The following is a 13005-nucleotide window of genomic DNA, read 5'->3' as shown; positions in this document are numbered from 1 at the left end:
AATCATGTCATCTGCAAACATGGACAATTTGACTTCCTCTTTTCCTAATTGAATACTCTTTATTTATTTCTCCTGCCTGATTGTCCTGGCCAGAACTTCCCACACTATGTTGAATAGGAGTGGAGAGAGAGGGCATCCCTGTCTTGTGCCAGTTTTCAAAGGGAATGTTTCCAGTTTTTGCCCATTCAGTACGATATTGGCTGTGGGTTTGTCATAAATAGCTCTTTATTTTGAGATACGGCCCATCAATACCTAGTTTATTGAGAGTTTTTGGCATGAAGGGCTGTTGAATTTTGTCAAAGGCCTTTTCTGCATCTGTTGAGATAATCATGTAGTTTTTGTTTTTGGTTCTGTTTATGTGATGGATTACGTTTATTGATTTGCGTATGTTGAACCACCCTTGCATCCCAGGGATGAAGCCGACATAATGGTGGTGGATAAGCTTTTTGATGTGCTGCTGGATTCGGTTTGCCAGTATTTTATTGAGGATTTTCGCATCAATGTTCATCACAGATATTGCTCTAAAATTCTTTCGTTGTTGTGTCTCTGCCAGGCTTTGGTATCAGGATGATGTCAGTCTCATAAAATGAGTTAGGGGGATTCCCTCTTTTTCTGTTGATTGGAATAGTTTCAGAAGGAAACTATTTTGTACAGCTCCTCTTTGTGCCTCTGGTAGAATTTGGCTGTGAATCTGTCTGGTCCTGGACTTTTTTTGGTTGGTAGGCTATTTATTATTGCCTCAATTTCAGAGCCTGCTATTTGTCTATTCAGGGATTCAACTTCTTCTGGTTTAGTCTTGGGAGGGTGTAAGTGTCCAGGAATTTATCCATTTCTTCTAGATTTTCTAGTTTATTTGCATAGAGGTGTTTATAGTATTCTCTGATGGTAGTTTGTATTTCTGTGGGGCTGGTGGTGATATCCCCTTTATCATTTTTTATTGCATCTATTTGATTCTTATCTTTTCTTCTTTATTCGTCTAGCTAGCGGTCTATCAATTTTGTTGATCTCTTCAAAAAACCAGCTCCTAGATTCATTGATTTTTTTGAAGGGTTTTTTGTGTCTCTATCTCCTTCAGTTCTGCTCTGATCTTGGTTATTTCTTGCCTTCTGCTAGCTTTTGAATGTGTTTGCTCTTGCTTCTCTAGTTCTTTCAATTGTGATGTTAGGGTGTCAATTTTAGATCTTTCCTTCTTTTTCTTGTGGGCATTTAGTGCTATAAATTTCCCTCTACACACTGCTTTAAATGTGTCCCAGAAATTCTAGTATGTTGTATCTTTGTTCTCATTGGTTTCAAAGAACATCTTTATTTCTGCCTTCATTTCGTTATGTACCCAGTAGTCATTCAGGAGCAGGTTGTTCAGTTTCCATGTAGTTGAGTGGTTTTGTGTGAGTTTCTTAATCCTGAGTTCTGATTTGATTGCACTGTGGTCTGAGGGACAGTTTGTTGTGATTTCTGTTCTAAGTCTCTAAGGACTTGCGTTATGAATCTGGGTTCTCTTGTATTGGGTGCATATATATTTAGGATAGTCAGCTCTTCTTGTTGAATTGATCCCTTTACCATTACGTAATGGCCTTCTTTGTCTCTTTTGATCTTTGTTGATTTAAAGTCTGTTTAATCAGAGACTAGGATTGCAACCCCTCCTTTTTTTTTTTTCTTTCCATTTGCTTGGTAGATCTTCCTCCATCCCTTTATTTTGAGTCTGTGTGCGTCTTTGCATGTGAGATCGGTCTCCTGAATACAGCATACTGATGAGTCTTGACGCTATCCAATTTGCCAGTCTGTGTCTTTTAATTGGGGGCATTTAGTCCATTTACATTTAAGGTTAATATTGTTATGTGTGAATTTGATCCTGTCATTATGATGTTAGCTGGTTATTTCGCCCATTAATTGATGCCCTTTCTTCCTAGCATCAATAGTTTTTACAATTTGGCATGTTTTTGCAGTGGCTGGTACTGGTTGTTGCTTTCCATGTTTAGTGCTTCCTTCAGGAGCTCTTGTGAGGCAGGCCTGGTGGTGACAAAAATCTCTCAGCATTTGCTTGTCTGTAAAGGATTTTATTTCTCCTTCACTTATGAAACTTAGTTTGGCTGGATATGAAATTCTGGGTTGAAAATTCTTTTCTTTAAGAATGTTGAATATTGGCCCCCACTCTCTTCTGGCTTGTAGAGTTTCTGCCAAGAGATCCACTGTTAGTCTGATGGGCTTCCCTTTGTGGGTAACTCGACCTTCCTTTCTGGTTGCCCTTAACACACTTTTTCCTTCATTTCAACCTTTGTGAATCTGACAATTATGTGTCTTGGGGTTGCTCTTCTCGAGGAGTATCTTTGTGATGTTCTCTGTATTTCCTGAATTTGAATGTTGGCCTTCCTTGCTAGGTTGGGGAAGTTCTCCTGGATAATATCCTGAAGAGTGTTTTCCAACTTGGTTCCATTCTTCCCATCACTTTCAGGTACACCAATCAAACGTATATTTGGTCTTTTCACAGACTCGCATATTTCTTGGAGGCTTTGTTCATTTCTTTTTACTCTTTTTTCTCTCACCTTGTATTCTCACTTTATTTCATTCATTTGATCTTTAATCACTGATACCCTTTCTTCCACTTGATCAAATTGGCTATTGAAGCTTGGGCATGCATCACAAAGTTCTGGTGCCATGGTTTTCAGCTCCATCAGGTCATTTAAGGTCTTCTCTATGCTGTTTATTTTAATTAGCCATTCATAATCTTTTTTCAAGGTTTTTAGCTTCCTTGCGATGGGTTCGAACATCTTCCTTTAGCTTGGAGAAGTTTGTTATTACCAACCTTCTGAAGCCTGCTTCTGTCAACTCGTCAAAGTCATTCTCCATCCAGCTCTGTTCCATTGTTGGCAAGGAACTGCAATCCTTTGGAGGAGGAGAGGCGCTCTGATTTTTACAATTTTCAGCTTTTCTGCTCTGGTTTCTCCCCATCTTTGTTGTTTTATCTACCTTTGGTCTTTGATGTTGGTGACCGATAGATAGGATTTTGGTGTGGATGACCTTTTTGTTGATGCTGATGCTATTCCTTTCTGTTTGTTTTCCTTCTAACAGTCAGGTCCCTCAGCTGCAGGTCTGTTGGAGTTTGCTGGAGGTCCACTCCAGACCCTGTTTACCTGGGTATCACCAGCAGCGGCTGCAGAACAGCAAATATTGCTGCCTGATCTTTCCTCTGGAAGCTTCGTCCCAGAGGGGGAGCCACCTATATGAGGTGTCTTTCAACCCCTACTGGCAGATGTCTCCCAGTTAGGCTACACGGGGGTCAGGGACCCACTTGAAGAGGCAGTCTGTGTGTTCTCAGAGCTCAAACGCAGTGCTGGGAGAGCAACTGCTCTCTTCAGAGCTGTCAGAGACATTTAAGTCTGCAGAAGTTGTCTACTGCCTTTTGTCCAGCTATGCCCTGCCCACAGAGGTGGAATCTAGAGACAGTAGGCCTTGTTGAGCTGTGGTGGGCTCCGCCCAGTTCAAGCTCCCCAGCTGCTTTACCTACTCAAGCCTCAGCAATGGCGGACACCCCTCCTCCAGCCAGGCTGCCGCCTCACAAGTTCCATGTCAGACTGTTGCGCTAGCAGTGAGCAAGGCTCCGTGGGAGTGGGACCTGCTGAGCAAGGCGCAGGAGAGAATCTCCTTGTCTGCTGGTTGCTAAGACCTTGGGAAAAGCACAGTATTTGGGCGGGAGTGTCCCGTTTTTCCAGGTAGTCTGTCATGGCTTCCCTTGGCTAGGAAAGGGAAATCCCCTGACCCTTTGCGCTTCCTGGGTAAGGCAACACCCTGCCCTCCTTCAGTTCACCCTCTGTGGGCTGTACCCACTGTCCAACCAGTCCCAATGAGATGAACCAGGTACCTCAGTTGGAAATGCAGAAATCACCCATCATCATCTGCATCAGTCACACTGAGAGCTGCAGACCGGAGCTGTTCCTTTTTGGCCATCTTGGAATGCTTAAAATTTTTTTATACCACTATGCTTTTACTGTTTCCCCAATTAAGACTTTTGTATCACAATTAGCCCATAAGTGAGGGTTTCTAATGTAAATGCTTTTGTCCATTTAATACAAAGGAACAAAATTAAGTTCTCTTATTTATTCTGGTTTACTACAGGATACTCAAACCAAAAGTATTATTTCAGAGACCAGTAATAAAATTGACGCTGAAATTGCTTCCTTGAAAACACTGATGGAGTCTAACAAACTTGAGACAATTCGTTATCTTGCAGGTAAGACTGTCAGAGAAAGAAATTGCTGCCATCTCATTTTCCTGTTAGTTCCTACCTACCAAGGTAACTGAGCAGGCACAGGAGAAAAAGGAGGAGCTATAAAACACGGCTCCTTTATTGCTTGGTCCCCTGTAGTGCTTAAAGAAGGTTCTAGTCTCAGGATATTTTTTGGATTATAGGGTTTTTTTTTTTAAATACTTCTAATTTTTATTATAGCAGATTCCAAATTAGACACAGCCAAAGGAAGGAACATATAGGATGTAGTATGGGACAGTTCTAAATGTTAAGCTGCTTTCGTCCTCACAGATAGATGTGTTACCCTTCAGAATATAAGTTTAGCAGGCAATTCTGCAGCTTACTAATAGAAAAAGCATGTGGACATAAAAGAAATATATAAACACAAGCACAAAAATGATAGAAGGATAAACTCTGTATTCTACAGTGAAAAAACAAAATGAAAATTTTCTTTGTATTGCTTATGTTCTTCCATAAAGATTTGAATGAGGTTAGAGAAAAAAGATCAAAAAAGTAGATATAAGCCCATTAAAAACCTGGAGGAGGGGGAGATGACCTTACCTTAAATCAACTGATTCAGCACAGATACTACCCCAAAATTAGATTATTTGTCACATACTGAGCTCCTCAAGTACCATTTGACCTGACCCAATTACAGGGCCCAGCCCAGTGATTTAGAAAGAATGCCCTAGTCAACTATTACTTGTCTTTTTTCTTTCCTTTTATAAAAAGTAATGTATTTTCATTATAAACTATTCACAGAATTCAAAAGCAGTAAAAGTGAAAGCACCTCCCTATGTATATTTACTATTAGTAGTAAACATTTTCTAGTCTTTTTCTTCTATATATAAACATCTTATATACTTTATAAAAATAATTAGATCACGTATTTTTTATAGTCTACAACTTTTAAAAATTTGACCAAATGTCCTATTTCTTTCCACATCAATACACACAGACATCTTTTTATTAGAAAGCACAGTATTCCCTATATGAAAATGCCGCAATTTATATATCCAGTCCTCTATTAACAGGCATTCTCCCTCCAGTTTTTCATTATTAAGGACAATACTGTATTGAACAGCCATATATATGTGTTACGTTTGAGTAAGTATACATACACACACACATATCTTTGTACCCCCATGCTAGTATTTCTATATAACAACTTGCTATGTACATTTAAATTTTGGGGTCAAAAAGATATGCACATTTAAAATGTTTGATATTAACAAATTGCTGTCTAAAAGAAAACTGCTGGTTTATACTCTTAGTCATTTTCTGGGCAGTCACCACTGATGTTGAGGTGCCAGCAGGGTTGAAGATGGAGCCCCCAGCCATCAGCTGAACCATGGAAGGGGCACAAGTAAAATAGCCTACCTACAAGCATAATTGGAATCAGAACTTACTGTTTACATCTGTGAATGTGTGCCTCAATTTCTCATACCAGCTTTCTCCATAAGTTGGAAACATTAGCACCTAGACTCTTTTATCATTCCACTTTAACTAATCAGGAGAGATTGCCCTCTTTGCTTAGTTCCAATTTGTGAAATCCTCAGAAAGAAGTCTGAATGGTTCATCCTGGGTCAGACACCACCTTTTGATCCAGAACACTGCCACCAAGGAATAATAGCAATTTCCATTTAATCTATGTAGATAATGTGGCAGATTTTGCTCTTGGCAGATAAATAATGAAAGCTAATGTTTACAGAGTGCTTAAAATGTACCAGGCACATGCTCACCTAAGCATTTTACATATATGTAGAATGTCTCCCTAGACAGGGTATAGAGGATAAACAGCAAACTTAAATAATTTGGAGATGGCTCCATAGTTACTACAACAACAGCCATGAGAAATAAAAGCTGAAATAACAGCAGCAAGACATGAGAGAGAAACTTAAATGCAGTAACGATTGTATACTCTACTGAAGGAACAAAATACCTCCTACCTCACAATAAGTAAGTGTTCATTTGGTTATCTAAAACTTAATTTATCAGCTGTTGAATCAGCAAGGATGTAACCACTTAGATAGCACTATGTGACTCAAATAAATGACAGATTGAGTTTTTCAGGTGTCACAGTATGTAATAAGGATAACAAATTTTTTGTGTGTTTTTTTATTAAAAGAAAAAAAAAACGGCGTTGGAGTCAGGTACACTTAGTCTTTTTTTTTTTTTTTTTTTTTTGAGATGGAGTCTCACTCTGTTGCCCAGGCTGGAATGCAGTGGTGCAATCTCAGCTCACTGCAACCTCCGCCTCATTCTCTAGCCGCCACCATGCCCAGCTAATTTTTTTTGTATTTTTAGTAGAGGCGGGGTTTCACGTGTTAGCCAGGATGGTCGATCTCTGACCTGCGTGATCTGCCTGCCTCGGCCTCCCAAAGTGCTGGGATTACAGGCGTGAGCCACCGTGCCCAGCCCAAGTACACTTAGTCTTAAATCCTGCCTCCACTATTTGCTAGCGATGTAACTGGGTATATTACCTCGTCTGTACAACAGGGATAATACCACCAATCTCCTGGTTACTGTGTAATTGCTCAGCATACTAGCATACTACCCAACACGTGGCAAATAGTAGCAGGATCAAATGGGAGAATATATAATTGCCCAGTGGCAGTAAGACTAGAAACTTTGTGTTATTACTTCTCAAATGTCCTTCTCTGTATTTCTTAGAGATGCCTAATCCCATTTATTAAAACTGAGACAATGATCTTATCATTAACCAAGTTTCAGTAAGTAGTAGGATCAAATGGGATGGTGTACAAATGGGTTTATACATTATGAATAACTTTACTTTGAAAGGCTAATTTCTTGTGTCTTTATTCACAAAAGTTTTCTCTTCATCTCTAACTTGTTTTTAAAATTCATTCATTGGTATTTTAAACAAACTGGAAACTAGGGAGTCCCTAAAGGCCGCACACAGACTTACCTTCTAAAAGCTGGGAAAACTCAATTTTTTTTTAATCCAAAATTATGTAACATAAAGTACAGGTAGTATATTAACTATTTTAAAAACCTGATGCTGCTTCTGCCTTTTCTTCTACCTCATTGAGTTTAAAGAGTTTTTATTAAGATTTTTTTTTAACAATTATGAGAAATTATTTTAAAAGGCACTGAAAAGGCAATTAAAATTCTCTTCTCATAGATATATGTATATTTTACTAGCCTAACTACATAATTTTTAATACAAGAAAGATTTCATTTATCATGAGATCTGAAGTTAGAGTTTATAATTATTTATAGTAGTCAATAATGCTAATGTTAATGATTTTAAATACAGTTTATATGTTCTAAATGACATATAATTTACATTTGAATATACAGGTGCTTTTAAGAATTGGGCATTAATGCTGTCCTTAAAAATGTCTTTCATCCTTAATTTTCTAGGGAATAAAAAACAGGATAGAAAATTGCTTGGATTTCCTGGTTTTTTGCTCTTCACTTAAAGATAACATTATTCTCATTAGCTCTGCAAAATAATACAAATACAAGACCTATAACACAGTTTCTTCTTTTCACAGCTTCGGTGTTTACTTGCCTGGCAATAGCATTGGGATTTTATAGATTCTGGAAGTAGTAGTAATGCTCATACTGCCATGGCTGTTGGCTTCTTAGAACACCAAACCAGGAGAGATTTACTTTGAACATTGTCAGTTGCAGCAAAAATTTACTACACAAGATTATTCAAAGTATATATGGACTAAAAGAGGACTATTTTAGAAAGAGATATTTTGTCTTTATTGTGTGTGTCTTTAGTATATTGAAAAGCTGTCATTCAGACCTGGTTTGAGATGGAAGAGCATTTCACCCTTTTTGATAGTTCATAGAAATCAAACCAGAGTTTTCTTGTGTTTGCTTGAACAATTGTGTAAATCATACAGGATTTTGTTGGTATTGGTTGAATATTTGAAAACTATTCCCTAGCCTACATATTTATTACTGAATTAACTTTCCTGATAACCATTGCATAATTACATTTTTTTTTATAAAATAAAAGACTATTACAACAAACTTGTGTGGGTTTTAAAAGTGACTTACCATATAGCTGGAGATTGATTTCTTTTTGGTAATGAACTAAAACAATAAATTTTAAAATGATTGATAGGCCAGGTGCGGTGGCTCACACCGGTAATCTCAGCACTTTGGGAGGCTGAGGCAGGCAGATCACTTGAGGTCAGGTGTTCTAGACCAGCCTGGCCAACATGGTGAAACCCTGTCTCTACTGAAAATACAAAAATTGGCCAGATGTGGTGGTGCATGCCTGTAATCCCAGCTACTTGGGAGGCTGAGGCAGGAGAATTGCTTGAACCTGGGAGGAAGAGGTTGCAGTGAGCTGAGATAGCGCCACTGCACTCCAGCCTGGGTGACAGAGCAAGACTCCATTTCATAAATAAATGTGTGCTTTAGTGCAAATGTACACCACTTAATATGAAATCTGTAGAGTTGCTAAATATTGAGCTCTGATTATTACATGTATTTTTAAAATATCTGATACTCAAAAACCAGTTTATCCCTGCTTCTTAATCTAGTTTAAGTTAACCCATCTTAAATTTATTACATAAAACAAAACTTTCCTTAATGACTTAAATTCAGCAAACGTTTATTGATATCTAGTACCTACTCTCAAGAAACTCATAGGAAAATTTAAATTCTAGTTTTGTTATTAGATGTATATTTTTTCTTACAAAGTAATATCTATTAGTAAATCATAAGTAATTTCAAAGAAATTTTAAAATGTCCTTTTCATCTTAGTTCTTCAGTTTTATCCAGATCAAGAAGATAAGACCAAAAAGTAAACATTTTGATTTCATAATGCCTTGGTAATAGCTATAAAAGTTGGACAAAATCAGTTATTCAAAATAACCTTGTCATTTGTTTAGCTATAAACAAACAGGGAATCTGCAGCATAGAGTAGTCAAGAGATTGGTCCATATGGTCCAGTGAGTTAGCGAGTCAGAGGCTTTCCAACTATATTTTCCTCAAAAATCTAACTGCTGCTTTGTTTTCAAAAGAAAAACTCTTGACATTATCCTGTTGCATTGTGATTCATTTTTATCTCACAATCCTATTGCCTAAGAGAGTTCTTAGCACATTGTACATGAATTTCTACTGGGTCAATTAATAAGTGACCATATATATTAAAGTCCACTGTAACAAAGTACACTGCATTTGTTCAATTAACCAGTATGACTGCCTGCTATATGCCAAACAGCATGCTAGTCCCTTTGTGCACAGAGATAAACATGGTTTTATTCTTATTGAATTGATAATCTTAGTGAAGAAGAGAGACATTAAGCAAGTAAATAAATTAGTAGTCTGTTAAGATTTAAAATACTCTAAAATATTAAGAGGGAATGTGTCTCTCCTCCATGTGAAGGAAGCTCCAGTAGCATAACTATCATCATTCTTCATCCCCTTATCCAGTCTGCCCTGGGTAAAGTGACTTGCCCAGTTGTAAATCTAGTAGAAGAAACAAGGCGCAATTAGCCTACTTCCTCCCCACTCCTATTTGGGACCAGCCTATCTGAAGAGACATTCATTCTATTCTGCTTCTGTGGGATCAGGCTCTGCCTCTGCAGAGACAGGGTCTCATGTGTTGCCAGGCTGGAGTGCAGTGACTATAGGCATGATCATCTTTAGCCTCGATGAACTCCTTGGCTCAAGCAATCCTGCTGCCTCAGCCTCCAAAGTAGCTAGGACTACAGATATGTGCCACTGTGCTCAGCAAGAGAATATGGGTTTTATCTTAAGGCCAGTAAGCTTCCTATCACTGAACTCTAGAATTGGACAGATTTACCCTGTCTCAAGCATTGCTCTACTGGGCCAGACCCTTAACCTGCTGAACTGGTTTCAGCAATCAAATGCACTGTTGTCACAGCAAACTATTTCTGGTGATATTAGGTCAGAATGACTTTAGTATCCACATGAAGTACATGCAAGGGTCCAAAGGGTGGGCAGTCTATGGAATGGTGAGATGGCTGCTGCCACGGAAGCCCAAAACTAGTGACAGATCTTCAGGGGGAGACAAGAGCGACACAGCTGGCCCCAAGAGAGTCATAAATCTTTCCTAGCTCATGGAGGGAAGAGAAGAGAAAAGAGAGGGGGGTAGGAAAAAAGAGGGAATTGAAGTCAGAACTGAACTGAAAAGCCATAGCTGTTTTTTAGTTGGCCAAGCACTACTACTCTTTAAGATCAAGGGGAAAAAGAGGAAAAACTAAAGCTAAGTGTTTCTTATCCTGACCAATCTGCCTCTTCTCTATATTCTTAAAAACCTTGCAGTTATGTCATTTGAAAAAAAAATTTTTTTAAACATGTCCACACTAGAAGTGAAGGGTACTCTCTAGAAAGTGAAAGAAATAGAAGATGGCCGAATAGGAACAGCTCCAGGCTATAGCTCCCAGCATGAGCGACACAGAAGACAGGTGATTTCTGCATTTCCAACTGAGGTACCGGGTTCATCTCACTGGGGCGTGTCAGACAGTGGGTGCAGGACAGAGGGTGCAGCCCACCGAGTGAGAGCCAAAGCAGGGCGAGGCATCGCCTCACCCAGGAAGTGCAAGGGGTAAGGGAGTTCCCTTTCCTAACCAAGGGAAACCATGACACACAGCACCTGGAAAATTGGGTCACTCCCACCCTAATACTGTGCTTTTCCAAGGGTTTGAGCAAACGGCACACCAGGAGATTATATCCCACACTTGGCTGGGAGGGTCCCACACCCATGAAGCCTCTCTTATTGCTAGCACAGCAGTCTGAGATCTAACTACAAGGTGGCAGTAAGGCTGAAGGAGGGACGCCTGCCATTCCTGAGGCTTGAGTAGGTAAACAAAGTGGCCAGGAAGCTCGAAAAGGATGGAGCCCACTGCAGTTCAAAGAGGCCTGCATGCCTCTGTAGACTCCAGCCAAGTGTAGACTCTGGAGATAAGGCATAGCCAGGGACAAGGCACAGCCAAACAAAAGGCAGCAGAAACCTCTGCAGATTTAAATGTCCCTGTCTGACAGCTTTGAAGAGAGTAGTAGTTCTCCCAGCACGGAGTTTGAGATCTGAGAAAGGACAGACTGCCTCCTTAAGTGGGTCCCTGACCCCAAGTAGCCTAACTGAAAGGCACCCCCGAGTAGGGCAAACTGACACCTCACACGGCCGGGTACCCCTCTGAGCCGAAGCTTCCAGAGGAACGATCAGGCAGCAACACTTGCTGTTCAGCAATATTCACTCTTCTGCAGCCTCTGCTGCTGATACCCAGGCAAACAGGGTCTGGACTGGACCTCCAGCAAACTCCAACAGACCTGCAGCTGAGGGTCCTGACTGTTAGAATGAAAACTAACAAACAGAAAGGACATCCACACGAAAACCCCATCTGTACATCACCATCGTCAAAGACCAAAGGTAGATAAAACCACAAAAATGGGGAAAAAACAGAGCAGAAAAGCTGAAAATTCTAAAAATCAGAGTGCCTCACCCCCTTCAAAGGAATGCAGCCCCTTGCCAGCAACAGAACAAAGCTGGATGGAGAAAGACTTTGACGAGTTGAGGGAAGAAGGCTTCAGATAATCAAACTTCTCCAAGCTAAAGGAGGAGGAGATTCAAACCGATCGCAAAGAAGCTAAAAACCTTGAAAAACGAATGGCTTAGACGAATGGCTAATTAAACAATGTATAGAAGTCCTTAAATGACGTGATAGAGCATGGCACAAGAACTACGTGACAAATGCACAAGCTTCATTAACCGATTCAATCAACTGGAAGAAAGAGTATCAGTGACTGAAGTTTAAATGAAATGAAGCAAGAAGTAAAAATAAAACAAAGAAAGAATACAAATAAATAAACATAAAAAATAAAACGAAAGAGTAAAAATAAATGAACAAAGCCTCAAAGAAACATGGGACTATGTGAAAAGACCAAATCTACGTCTGACTGGTGTACCTGAAAGTGACAGGGAGAATGGAACCAAGTTGGAAAACACTCTTCAGGATATTATCCAGAAAACTTCCCCAACCTAGCAAGGGAGGCCAACATTCAAATTCAAGAAATACAGAACACCACAAAGATATTCCTCGAGAAGAGCAACTCCAAGACACATAATTGTCAGATTCACCAAAGTTGAAATGAAGGAAAAAATGTTAAGGGCAGCCAGAGAGAAAGGTCAGGTTACCCACAAAGGGAAGCCCATCAGACTAACAGTGGATCTCTCGGCAGAAACTCTACAAGCCAGAAGAGAGTGGGAGGCCAATATTCAACATTCTTAAAGAAAAGAATTTTCAACCCAGAATTTCATATCCAGCCAAACTAAGTTTCATAAGTGAAGGAGAAATAAAATCCTTTACAGATAAGCAACTGCTGATAGATTTTGTCACCACCAGGCCTGCCCTACAAGAGCTCCTGAAGGAAACAGTAAACATGGAAAGGAACAACCGGTACCAGCCAGCGCAAAAACATGACAAAATGTAAAGACCATCAATGCTAGGAAGAAACTGCATCAAATAACAAGCAAAATAACCAGCTAACATCATAATGACAGGATCAGATTCACACATAACAATATTAACCTTAAATGTAAATGGGCTAAATGCTCTAATTAAAAGAGATACAGACTGGCAGATTGGATAAAGAGTCAAGACTCATCAGTTTGCTGTATTCAGGAGACCCATCTCACATGCAGAGACATACATAGGCTCAAAATAAAGGGATGGAGGAAGATCTACCAAGCAAATGGAGAACAAAAAAAAGCGGGAGTTGCAATACTAGTCTCTGATAAAACAGACTTTAAA

The 13005-nt window shown here is 39.4% G+C and overlaps 1 protein-coding gene and 1 long non-coding RNA gene across 8 annotated transcripts in view; both read left to right on the top strand.

Annotated features, from left to right (window-relative positions):
- ANKRD42 (ankyrin repeat domain 42) overlaps positions 1–13005 on the top strand; it is a 187395-nt gene that overhangs the window by 71627 nt on the left and 102763 nt on the right. The gene's annotated exons all lie outside the window — the stretch shown is intronic.
- On the top strand, positions 3434–6112 carry LOC116269710. The gene is made up of 2 exons (XR_004177428.1): positions 3434–4225; positions 6019–6112. It is a non-coding gene; the product is annotated as an uncharacterized LOC116269710 (long non-coding RNA).

The sequence above is a fragment of the Papio anubis genome, chromosome 12 (assembly GCF_008728515.1).
Source record: "Papio anubis isolate 15944 chromosome 12, Panubis1.0, whole genome shotgun sequence".
Lineage (NCBI taxonomy): Eukaryota > Metazoa > Chordata > Mammalia > Primates > Cercopithecidae > Papio > Papio anubis.
The sequence above is the reverse complement of the archived record's forward strand: the minus strand, read 5'-3'. Positions and strand labels throughout refer to the sequence as shown.